General features: G+C 35.0%; 1 long non-coding RNA gene across 1 annotated transcript; it reads right to left on the bottom strand.

Moving 5' to 3' along the window:
* Positions 1-7,155: 7,155 nt before the first annotated feature.
* Positions 7,156-8,765, bottom strand: LOC141627260 (uncharacterized). The gene is made up of 2 exons (XR_012536822.1): positions 8,730-8,765; positions 7,156-7,397 (listed from the first exon to the last, which is right to left on the bottom strand). It is a non-coding gene; the product is annotated as an uncharacterized LOC141627260 (long non-coding RNA).
* Between the last annotated feature and the right edge of the window lie 1,475 nt (positions 8,766-10,240).

Below are 10,240 nucleotides of genomic sequence, written 5' to 3'. Positions count from 1 at the left end.
ATACATTATCCGACAACAAAAGGGTGAAATTGAAATGCCCTCCTCTTCCATTGTCACACCACCCTATCCTTTCAAGTACCAAGAGTTCAAGCCCGAAGGTGTTGAAGCAAGCAAAGATTATATGACTCTTCTTATGCAAGAGATGCACAAGTAAATCTTCAAGGATCGGGAAGATGCTTACTTAGCCCAATATCCACCCCTCCTTCACTTAGCTAGGCAAGGACTACTTGACCCTTCATGTCCTTTGCCTAGTTGGGCGGATAGGGAAGTCTTCTTTCCGAGTGCATCTATGGGTGAGTTTCCGGGTGATAATGAGGTTGTCGGTGATGAAGAGGTTGATGATAACATTGATGAAGAAGCTAGTGAAGAAGGAGAAGAGGATGATGAGCAAGGTGAACAACAAAGTGAAGAGGGAAGTGGTGATGAGTCCACTTCTAGTGAGGAAGATGATGATAGTGATGATATGATGGAAGATTAGCAAGCTTTGGAGGCTCCTACCCTCTTGAGGTTTGTTTACTTCTCTCTTTGTTGTATTTTATTAATCTTGATCATTGTTGGAGTAGTCCTAGCACCAAGGACTAACACCTCGGCCCCATTGAGGTGTTCTCATTTTATTGTTCCCACCTTTAAAAATCCAAAATGACAAATTTAGTTTCATGCATTGCATAGTGTGTGCATGAACTACTGAAGGAAATGTAGATCTATATACATACAAACATACTCATATATGTTGAAATTAATTTGTCATAAAATTAAATACGGATTTTATGCATGCAAACAATATGAAAAGTAGAGGAGAAATCATGTTCTTACATTGGTGATTTCGGTTTTATTGGGCACAAAAAAAATCTTCTTTTCTTTTTTTCTTGAGCTTTCCTAAGATGGAAGAACAAGATCCAAGTGTAGGATCTCTCCTTAGGATTAATACCCAAAGCTTTCTCTTAATTAAGATTAATATTATGAGAACTAGTACAATATTAATCTAGTAAAAATTGACCCAAAAATATTATAATACTCTTAATATTTTCGGTTTATAGAGAGAAGAAGAAGAGATTTATTTTTCTCTCTAGAATACTAATTTTGGATGAGTGAATGAATGAATGATAAATTACAACATTTTGTATATTATTAGGTAAAAATTATAGAAAAACCAAGATGGGTTTTTTTTATCTTCTCAAAACCGTGTAAGTGGAGGGATTTTTGGTGAGCCAATGCATGGAAAAATTGTTCTTCACAATAAACAATAGGGTTGCATGGCTAGTGACTAGGGTAATCATCATGCCCTCCACTAATTACAATCAACATATAATTAGCTTAAAAACCCTCTAATTTTCGGCCCACTTGATAATATGGATTCCATATTATTTTTGTCAATTGTCAATATGTCACATGTCATATGTGACATAAATTTGTTATGTATTTTTAACATATTAAAAATCAACGTATTAATAAAAATACGTCACATAAAAAAATCGACTTAGTAATTTCATAATTACTTGTGCCAAAATATTTTACCATTTATAAATCACAACAGATTGTATTTATAATAATTCATTCAATTTCGATTGTTTCTTTAAACATTAATTTCATCCGAGTAATGATACAATTCAATTACTCAGACCGTATCTCATTTAATCACATTTCAATTTGATAAGTAAATTTTACTTCCAAAGTCGTCCGTCAATTTTTCAAGTAATTTAATTAACACGTAACATTATACGATTAATTAAATGATCAATTAAGAGTGTTGCCCTATAGGTATGACCTAGGGGTCAATCGATCACCACCGTCACACACGAGTAATGTCAAACTCTAGTCGCCAATCATTACCGATATATGTTGACCATTGATGATAACAATATTACTTCCCAATTGTATTCTTTATAATGAGATTTAAACATGTGATCATCATGATCAACAGTCGTGATCGCATTATTGTCGGAGGACACATATTCCAACAATCTCCCACTTGTCCTCGACAAGTGTGCGTCACCAATTCTCTTGTCCTATTACTATCTCCCACTCAATGCAAGGTGTCTTTCAGGTCGTACTTGCAAGTGATCATATCGAGAGTTGTTTCCTCGATCTGGAGAATAACTGATTGACCGGATTTATCCACTCTGGATACCTTCCGAGCGTGGCCACGCATTTCCAGTTCATTACTCCTCGAGTGGCCCTAAGATATTGTTATAACCCTGACTAGGGATGGACAATTCCTATCGCACTCATTCCCTTCGACTAGCCACAGCCATCATAACCCAAAATATGCCCATTTGACCCCATTTACGAAGGTCGTAGTAACACAAATCAAAGTTAATCAAACTCGTGCCATCTTAGGAGAATAGTCTTTAGTCAAAAGAATCGACTCATTTGAATACTATAGTAGCTCTCGCCACGACCAGGCTATATAAATTTGCCAGAACTCTATAAGTGGTCATTAGGCCCGACAAAATATTCCTAACAGTCTGCCTATGTGATCGACTAGTCATCTCACATGACTCTATGGCACTTGAACTTGCCATCAATCGTATCACACTCTAGTCACTTCGAGACGTCACCTCATACAAGTAACTATGGGCAAATACAATGTTAATCCATGTTCACTTTAACGGGGTTCAATTGTCTTCACAACCCGTTTGGATATAACAATGTACAAGGTGAGTTAATAATAACTCAAACGACAAATGTCGACATCACACTCGGGTAGTCAATATCATATTACAACCTTGTGATGTATATCATAAGTGTAAACACTTATTGATTGCAATAGAAGTTTAACATCCCATGTGTCCATGTGTTTAAACTTCTTACACTTGCAATTTCCTTTACATTCATGTTCTCTCTCATAGCATGAATCTTACCAAGTACACATCAAGGTTCCTGACCTTGGTTTCGGTTCTTTAACTTGAAAGAACTTTCTTATCGACTATCACATAACGAACGAATTTGTGATGAATAATATAACTTGTACTGATCAAGTATTCCATCCACACACAATGCACTAGGTATATGTTTTGTAGAATCTTGTAACAATTGACAAGATTATTTAGCTTAGCACTTCTCACAAGTCCTAGCTTTACTAGGAAAGATTAATTTTGAATAACCTCTTATTCAACCAAGCATCTTTCCAAAACTTCTCATTTCTCTTTCTAGGCTTGAAAGAATTGGGATTCTCATAAATCCTCATATGTGCTCGGTTTTTCTATAATATGTGCAACCTCTTGACACATAATAGAGCATTCCGTCAAAAACTGAAATCGCTCATTGGATTCTACTTGAGAATTCATGACGTTTCTATTATGGCTCACCAATCAATCATCATGCTCTTATGCATATGATTCATAATTGGACATGTACATGATTATTCTAATGGCGGAAACATTAGTTACTAATAATCATGAGATCAACCGTTCGTGGGTTCTATGAACGACCATGACTGCTAATGGTAATTCCATTTTCATTCATATGAATAACCTATGTGTATGTTGATGTGATGTGTATCTCTTAATACTAATCCAACATCCCTGATGTAATTGGATTCATCATAGTCCATTTTCATCCAGGATTGAAAACTCACATCTTCCTTTATGAAGGAAGGTATTGGCTCGTCATTCTTCAATGAGTGATGAGTTATAACCCTTTTCAAGATGATTGCTCCCACTAAATTCCATGTCTTCACATGATAATTGCCAAACTCCCACTCAATTCTACATGTTTCGAAATTGACTTCTCAATCGGAACTTTTAAAGAATTGAAATATAAATTGCATTTGCCAAGTTATCAAGATAGAACCATATATGTTCACATCATATCCCTTCAAAATACCTATTTTGAAGTGGTCTCATCTTAAACTTATTTTAAAAAAAAAAATTAATCTCTAACTCACACATATCATAATGATGTGTAGCAATGTCATTATACAAATATAAATAATATTTAGAATACGTCCTTCGAAATACCCTTTTGGAAGGAGGTTTAACCATTTCATAGTGAGGTTAAGTAATGACATTTGCGTGGTTAAAACTTGGCCATTGAAGATATCGGTATATCAATCTTTGCAACTCGATCATAACTAGTATGTTACTATGATACATTTAGGCTCTTAAGTAAATCTCAAGGTTGAAACTATTGGTCAAATGTTTCATAAACTTAGTCAAAAACTTGTTAAGACTTTACATTAGTCATTTTTCTTCCAAAACTTTCTTTTGGTCTCCTCGTGTAGTTATCTTGAGAATATTCTCTTATGATTACTACACTTGGTCTCTTTAGTCATATTGAACTAACTTGAGACCATAGATCTCATCTATTCGGCATACTATGTAAATAAATATACCTTCATTCAAATCATTCTCTCTTGCGTAGATCTTCATATACACAAGTACACAATTTTATCTTGTCTTGTGTGTTGTGTCCTCATTTTTCTCCCACTCTATCTTTAGAATAAATACACAATAGATTCAAAGATAGCATATGAGACACAAATAATGATGTTGAAGTATAAGGAGAACTATCTCATAGATAGACTAATGGTTATTAATTTCATATGTGTTCTTGGTGATTGACATTCCTTTAAGAGAGTTCATAGACTCAAAATCGCTTTATAAATGATCATACACAAGCCTTAAGCATGTGGACATATAATGAAACCCGTCATTATATTTGTCTATTAGATCACTTTAAGTGACTAATCTTATGTTTCAAAGTGCAAGCATTTAAAGATGAATTTTAGAACATAAATGGATAAATGATAAAACGGGTGACTTGGGTTGCAAACCAAGTCACCATCATCCAAAATACAAACCATTATCCAAAATACCTTTCCATGTCGAACACGGAAACTTAAAGTTCTAAAGATTCTAAAGATTAAAGTAAGACAATGAAAAGCAAAGCTCCATAAAAGCTATCCCTAGCTTCTTGATGGTTTCTCATGCTTGCTTTTCCTTTCCCTTGTCTTTGCTTGGTGGAGGCCCTATTTACAATAAAAAGGGAGATACATTATCACAACTTTGCATCATAATACCATAGTTGAATTAGAAACATAAAAGAAGGTTAGTCATTTACCTACTGGAGTAATCTTTCCAGCTTTGATATCACCAAGGTATTTGGAACAATTTCTTTTCCAATGTCCCATACCATTACAATAATGGCATTTATCAAGAGGACCCTTCTTGATCTTCGAGGTGCTAGCTTCACAAGTCTTAGCTTTGGTGAATGTGGGAGCTTGCTTTTTACCCTTCCTTCCACTCTTCTTGAATTTCCCCTTACTCTTAGTGCTTATGTTAAGCACATCTTTGGGAGGGTTCACATTTAACCCCATGTCCCTCTCGGCTTGCACAAGTAACTTGTGCAACTCTTCAAGAGACACATCCTTGTCTTGCATGTTGAAATTCACCCGGAATTGCACATATACCTTGACTTTGGACAAGGAGTGTAGAATCCTATCTACGATGAGTTCTTTGGGGATTTCAACCTTTTGAATTTTCAAGGTCTCGACAAGCTCCAATAGTTTGAGCACATGAGGGCTAACCTTTTGGCCCTCTTTGAAGTGGAGATCAAAGAATGCCGCGGCCGCCTCATATTGGACGATCCGCGGAGTTTGTGAAAACATGGTCACAAGTTTGGAGTAAATCTCATTAGCATTGCCCATTTTGAAGGCTCTCCTTTGGAGGTCCGCCTCCATCGCAAATATTAAGACATTTTTCATTGCGGCGGACTCCTTTTGGTAAGCCTCATATGCTTCCCTAGTGGCCGCGGTGGACCTAGTGGAGGGTTCGGGTTGAGAGGCCTCGGTAAGGTAACGAAGCTTGTCGTCACCTTCGGCGGCTAATTTGAGTTGGGCATCCCAATCGGAGAAATTTGACCCATTCTTTTCAAGTTTACATCGATCCATAAAGGATCGGAGCCAAGATGAACTAGCGAGAGGTGTGGCATTAGGAGTTGGTGTTGGTGTTGCCATTTGTTATGAAAAAGAAGTGGTCTACAAAACAAAATATAAGGAGTAAAACAAATGTCGTTTTAATAATACTCGTAAAAATGTATGATTTAAACAAGTTTTATGCATTTTTCTAGTGACCTCTACCCAACTAGATAAATGATTCCAAGACCCAAATTCATATCGACTTAGGCACGGTGGGGCCGATTCATCCTTTATCAATACAACTTGGTGGATTAACGTTTAATCGATTCTACTTTTAGAACTCTTGGTCGATAATATTACATTAAAAATTATCTTTAGCCCAAAACACATCCGACAAGGGCACGGTGGGGCCGATACATCCCTTATCAAAAACTTTTGTTGAGTTCAATCAAAATTTCGAATAAATGTGTCCATGATCCAAACCCACATTAACTTGGGCACGGTGTGGCCGATACATCCCTTATCAACATGAATTCGGTGGATTAACATTCATCACCCACTTCCCCTACATAACAAGGTTTGTACCCCGGTGGGGCCGAGCGCACTCCCTCGCGAAATAGGTTTTCATGGTTTCTACTATTTGGTAAGGCTATGTCTCAATTAATTGTTTTAGCGAGAGGTCATGTCAATTTATTATCTATCACGTTTTAAGTGAACTAAAGCGGTGAACTACGATAATTCTAATTGACACGGTCGATAAACTCGATAAAATGACAATGCATGTTTAGTTATGGCGATTTAGCAATCACTAGTAGAAAAAGTGACATTGACATCGGTTATTTAGGCCTATTTACATCGGTTTTGGTGCGATGCTTCTGGGGGCGTTGTTTATTGAATTTATAAGCAAAACATCGGTTTTACAACCGATGTTAATGGTTTAAACTTACATCGGTTCTGGACCAAAACCGATGTTAATAGCATATAAATTACATCGATTCTTCACCAAAACCGATGTAAATAATTCTTTTTTACATCGTTTATAATTAGTAACCGATGTAATTTAATGATATCAACATCAGTTGTACTTAGTAACTGATGTAACTTATAATTACATTAACATCAGTTGTACTCAATAACCGATGTACCTAATTACATTAACATCGGTTTATTAAAACTTCTAGAACTGATGCTAATACTTCTTATAATTCATGAGGGCAATACGGATTCAATAATTTACACCCGCAACTAAATGCTACATATAATACGCTAATAAGCAACATGAGCTTTGCTTCCAATAATTCAAACAAACACATCCATTTATTATATACCAAAAAATATCAAACGTATTACAATAATTCCGTCCATTCATAAAACTAGTTAAAACACTACTAAATGCGTGCCACGATACAAAATGTTAAATGTTTTCAATTAGAATTCCTACGAATCAAACCATACATTAGACGTTCTTTACACAATAAAGCGACCAAAGCTCTCGAACCTCATTCATTTGTTCAATTGTTATTTCCGCACCTGAAACACACTACATAAAAGATGAGGCTTAGGAAAATATAGGCAATTTACAAAAAAAAAAGGAATAATTGACAATAATAATCCCACCTTTTGTCTTTCTTCCCATAGTAATCCCATCTTTCATTATTCTCATATTAAGCCCACCTTTATGGTCTACCTTCTACAAATAAACCACAAGACTTGTTACCTCTTTAGCCAGTTGCTTTACTTTTTTTATTAATTAAGTCATCCCCTTTAATCCAGCCTTCAGCTCATATGTAACATGTAATGCCCATCTCTATCTTTTTTTCCAGATTTTAAATTTTCTAATACTTCTCCCACCTTTCTCCTTCAACTCACCAAAAGCTAATCTCGCTTTAGTGAATCCACTAGCGTCATTGCCCAGCACCGGAGTAGTCACTGTAATTGCATATTGGCGTAATCACCGTATTGGAATGTACAAGATTTTTAAGGAAATTAAAATTTTAAATTGTGTCAATTAGTATGGTGAACATTTTTGGCTCCCTCAATACTCTTGATTATCAGACGACTAGTTAGATTTTATGAAGTGGTTAAGCTAATTGAGAAAAATTATCTAATCATGCGCAAGACTAATGCTAATTTCAAAGAATTTAGTCTAAGAATTGTTCTTATGGGGGGTATTTTTGGGTGATTTGAAACGAATTGATGGCTATAAGAGAAAAATTGGTAGTAATGCTCTTAAAAAAAAAAAAGAGAGAGAAGAATGACGGATTTCGGGAATGAATAGAGAGAATGAGGACAAATTTTGAAGGGTAAAAGCTGAGGCGAGACTCGAAAGAGTATGAGAATGGTGGAGAAGGTAACCGAGTACTTTCAGAAAAACATTCGAGATGAGTCAGAAATAAAACTCACTATCGCTTGTTAAAGTTGAAGAATTTTAAAAGCCAGCGTCAATAAAGGATAAGCATGGTGTGATGGCGATGAATGATGGAGATGCGGAAAAGGTGATTAAATTACAGTGGAGGGTGGAGGATGATTTGGGTTAAGGGAGATTGTATTAAAAGAGGGAGTTGACCTGATATCACAGGTAATATTTTCACAAGGATTGTTTTAAGAAGACATGGTAATAAGGTGGGATTATATTGAGATTAATGATAGGTGGGATTATTTTAGGAAGAAAGGTTAAAGGTGGGATTATTGTTGTCAATTTTTCCAAAAAAAAATACAAACAATATGAGTTTGTGAAATGTGGGAATATTAACTTTCAAAATAATAAATGAATAACCCCTTATCGATTAACACATATATAAACTCAGGTAATGTAAAATTTTAGGGCTGGGAGTTTGGGAAATAAAAATACAACAGAATATAAAGCAAGTACCTTTTCTATGCCGTCCTCCGATAATGCGTAGCGTACGATGATATCATACATCCACTTCATAACATAATAACCACACTCATAATTCCCTGGCTGTTGAGTGCACTATATTTATAGAAAAATAAGAGTTAAGTAAAGACTCTAAGCTCATATAATCTAAGTAAAATATACTACCACCATAAGGTAATGCATTATAATTATAATAATTAAATAAAATGACGTTATACGTGTTATAGTCAGAAGTTAACAAGTTTCCGTATAAAGCAACATACTCCAGACAAGTCAAAAGACACAAAAAGGGCAAGATTCTGATCGAGGCAAAACAAGTAATCGTAAAAACCTACATCGGTAAATATCGCTAAATAGCATCACCAAACCTCTGCTTCAAGAGAGTCTATCCATGAGTAGTTCATTTTTTTAACATATCACGCGTAAAACAAAAATAGGAGGTGGGGTGGTAGTAGTTGGCGTAATTGAATTTCTAAGGAAAACTTCATACCTCAATCATTTTTATCTGGAGTTCATTTTTTTTTAACATATCACGCGTTCCCGCCCTAAAAGAATACCTTTTCCAAGCCCTGAAATTAATTGAATACATGAAATGTAATCATATTATCGACATTCATACATAACATAACTATAATTTATGTGGTTAATCGATTGAACTTACCATGATAAGCAACTTTTTATTTGCCATGTCTTCTTTGTCGCTTTATCCGAGTCAAAAATATATGCAATATTATCTCGAAGACAAAATACAACCAACATCCAATGCGAGCTATATCAAATAACAAAACTTATAAATCCTTTAATAAGGTAAAAAAAATATGTAAAGGAAAAAAAATTGTTGAAATGCAAGAAATTTTTTTGTAATACTCACGCCTCAAAAAAAGCACCCATCACATATCTCTTATCTTGTTCCTTCTTTAAAGCCTCAGTTAAGTATCTCTCCATCTCAACCGAAGAATGCATATATGTGCAAAGTCTATCGGGACACAAAAAACCAACTAGTTTTTCCGTCACTCCACGTTGTGTCCCATAATCATATAAGAAGCTACATTATTATAATGAGAATAAAATTTAAGTATATAAATATATACACATTTGTAAAGAAAGATTAAATTGAAATATTATGAGAAAAGTGATACCTTCCCCAGAGTTGAAGAATGGATATATTTAACCATTCATATCTAAACATCTCCCTAATATCATCAAACACGATTATCAGCTTAATTGGACTTTCGTCTGAATAAACTAACTCACTAATCTCTATAGTAAACAACGAATATTTTCCCGAAATAGCGAATGATCATGTCTTCCAATCTCTCGACAAAGGGGAATCCAAACGGCTCAACTCGTCCTTATTTAGAGGCCCCTTTTTGTTCATTGTTGACTTCACCTAAAAATTATAAGTTTTAAAAACCAAATAAGGAAAATTACAAGTTTTAAAAACCAACTAGTAAGAGATTCATTACCGCCTCAAAGAACTTTGAATCTCCTTGCTACCACCACCA

Source organism: Silene latifolia, chromosome Y (genome assembly GCF_048544455.1).
Source record: "Silene latifolia isolate original U9 population chromosome Y, ASM4854445v1, whole genome shotgun sequence".
Taxonomy (NCBI): Eukaryota; Viridiplantae; Streptophyta; class Magnoliopsida; order Caryophyllales; family Caryophyllaceae; genus Silene; species Silene latifolia.
The sequence above is the reverse complement of the archived record's forward strand: the minus strand, read 5'-3'. Positions and strand labels throughout refer to the sequence as shown.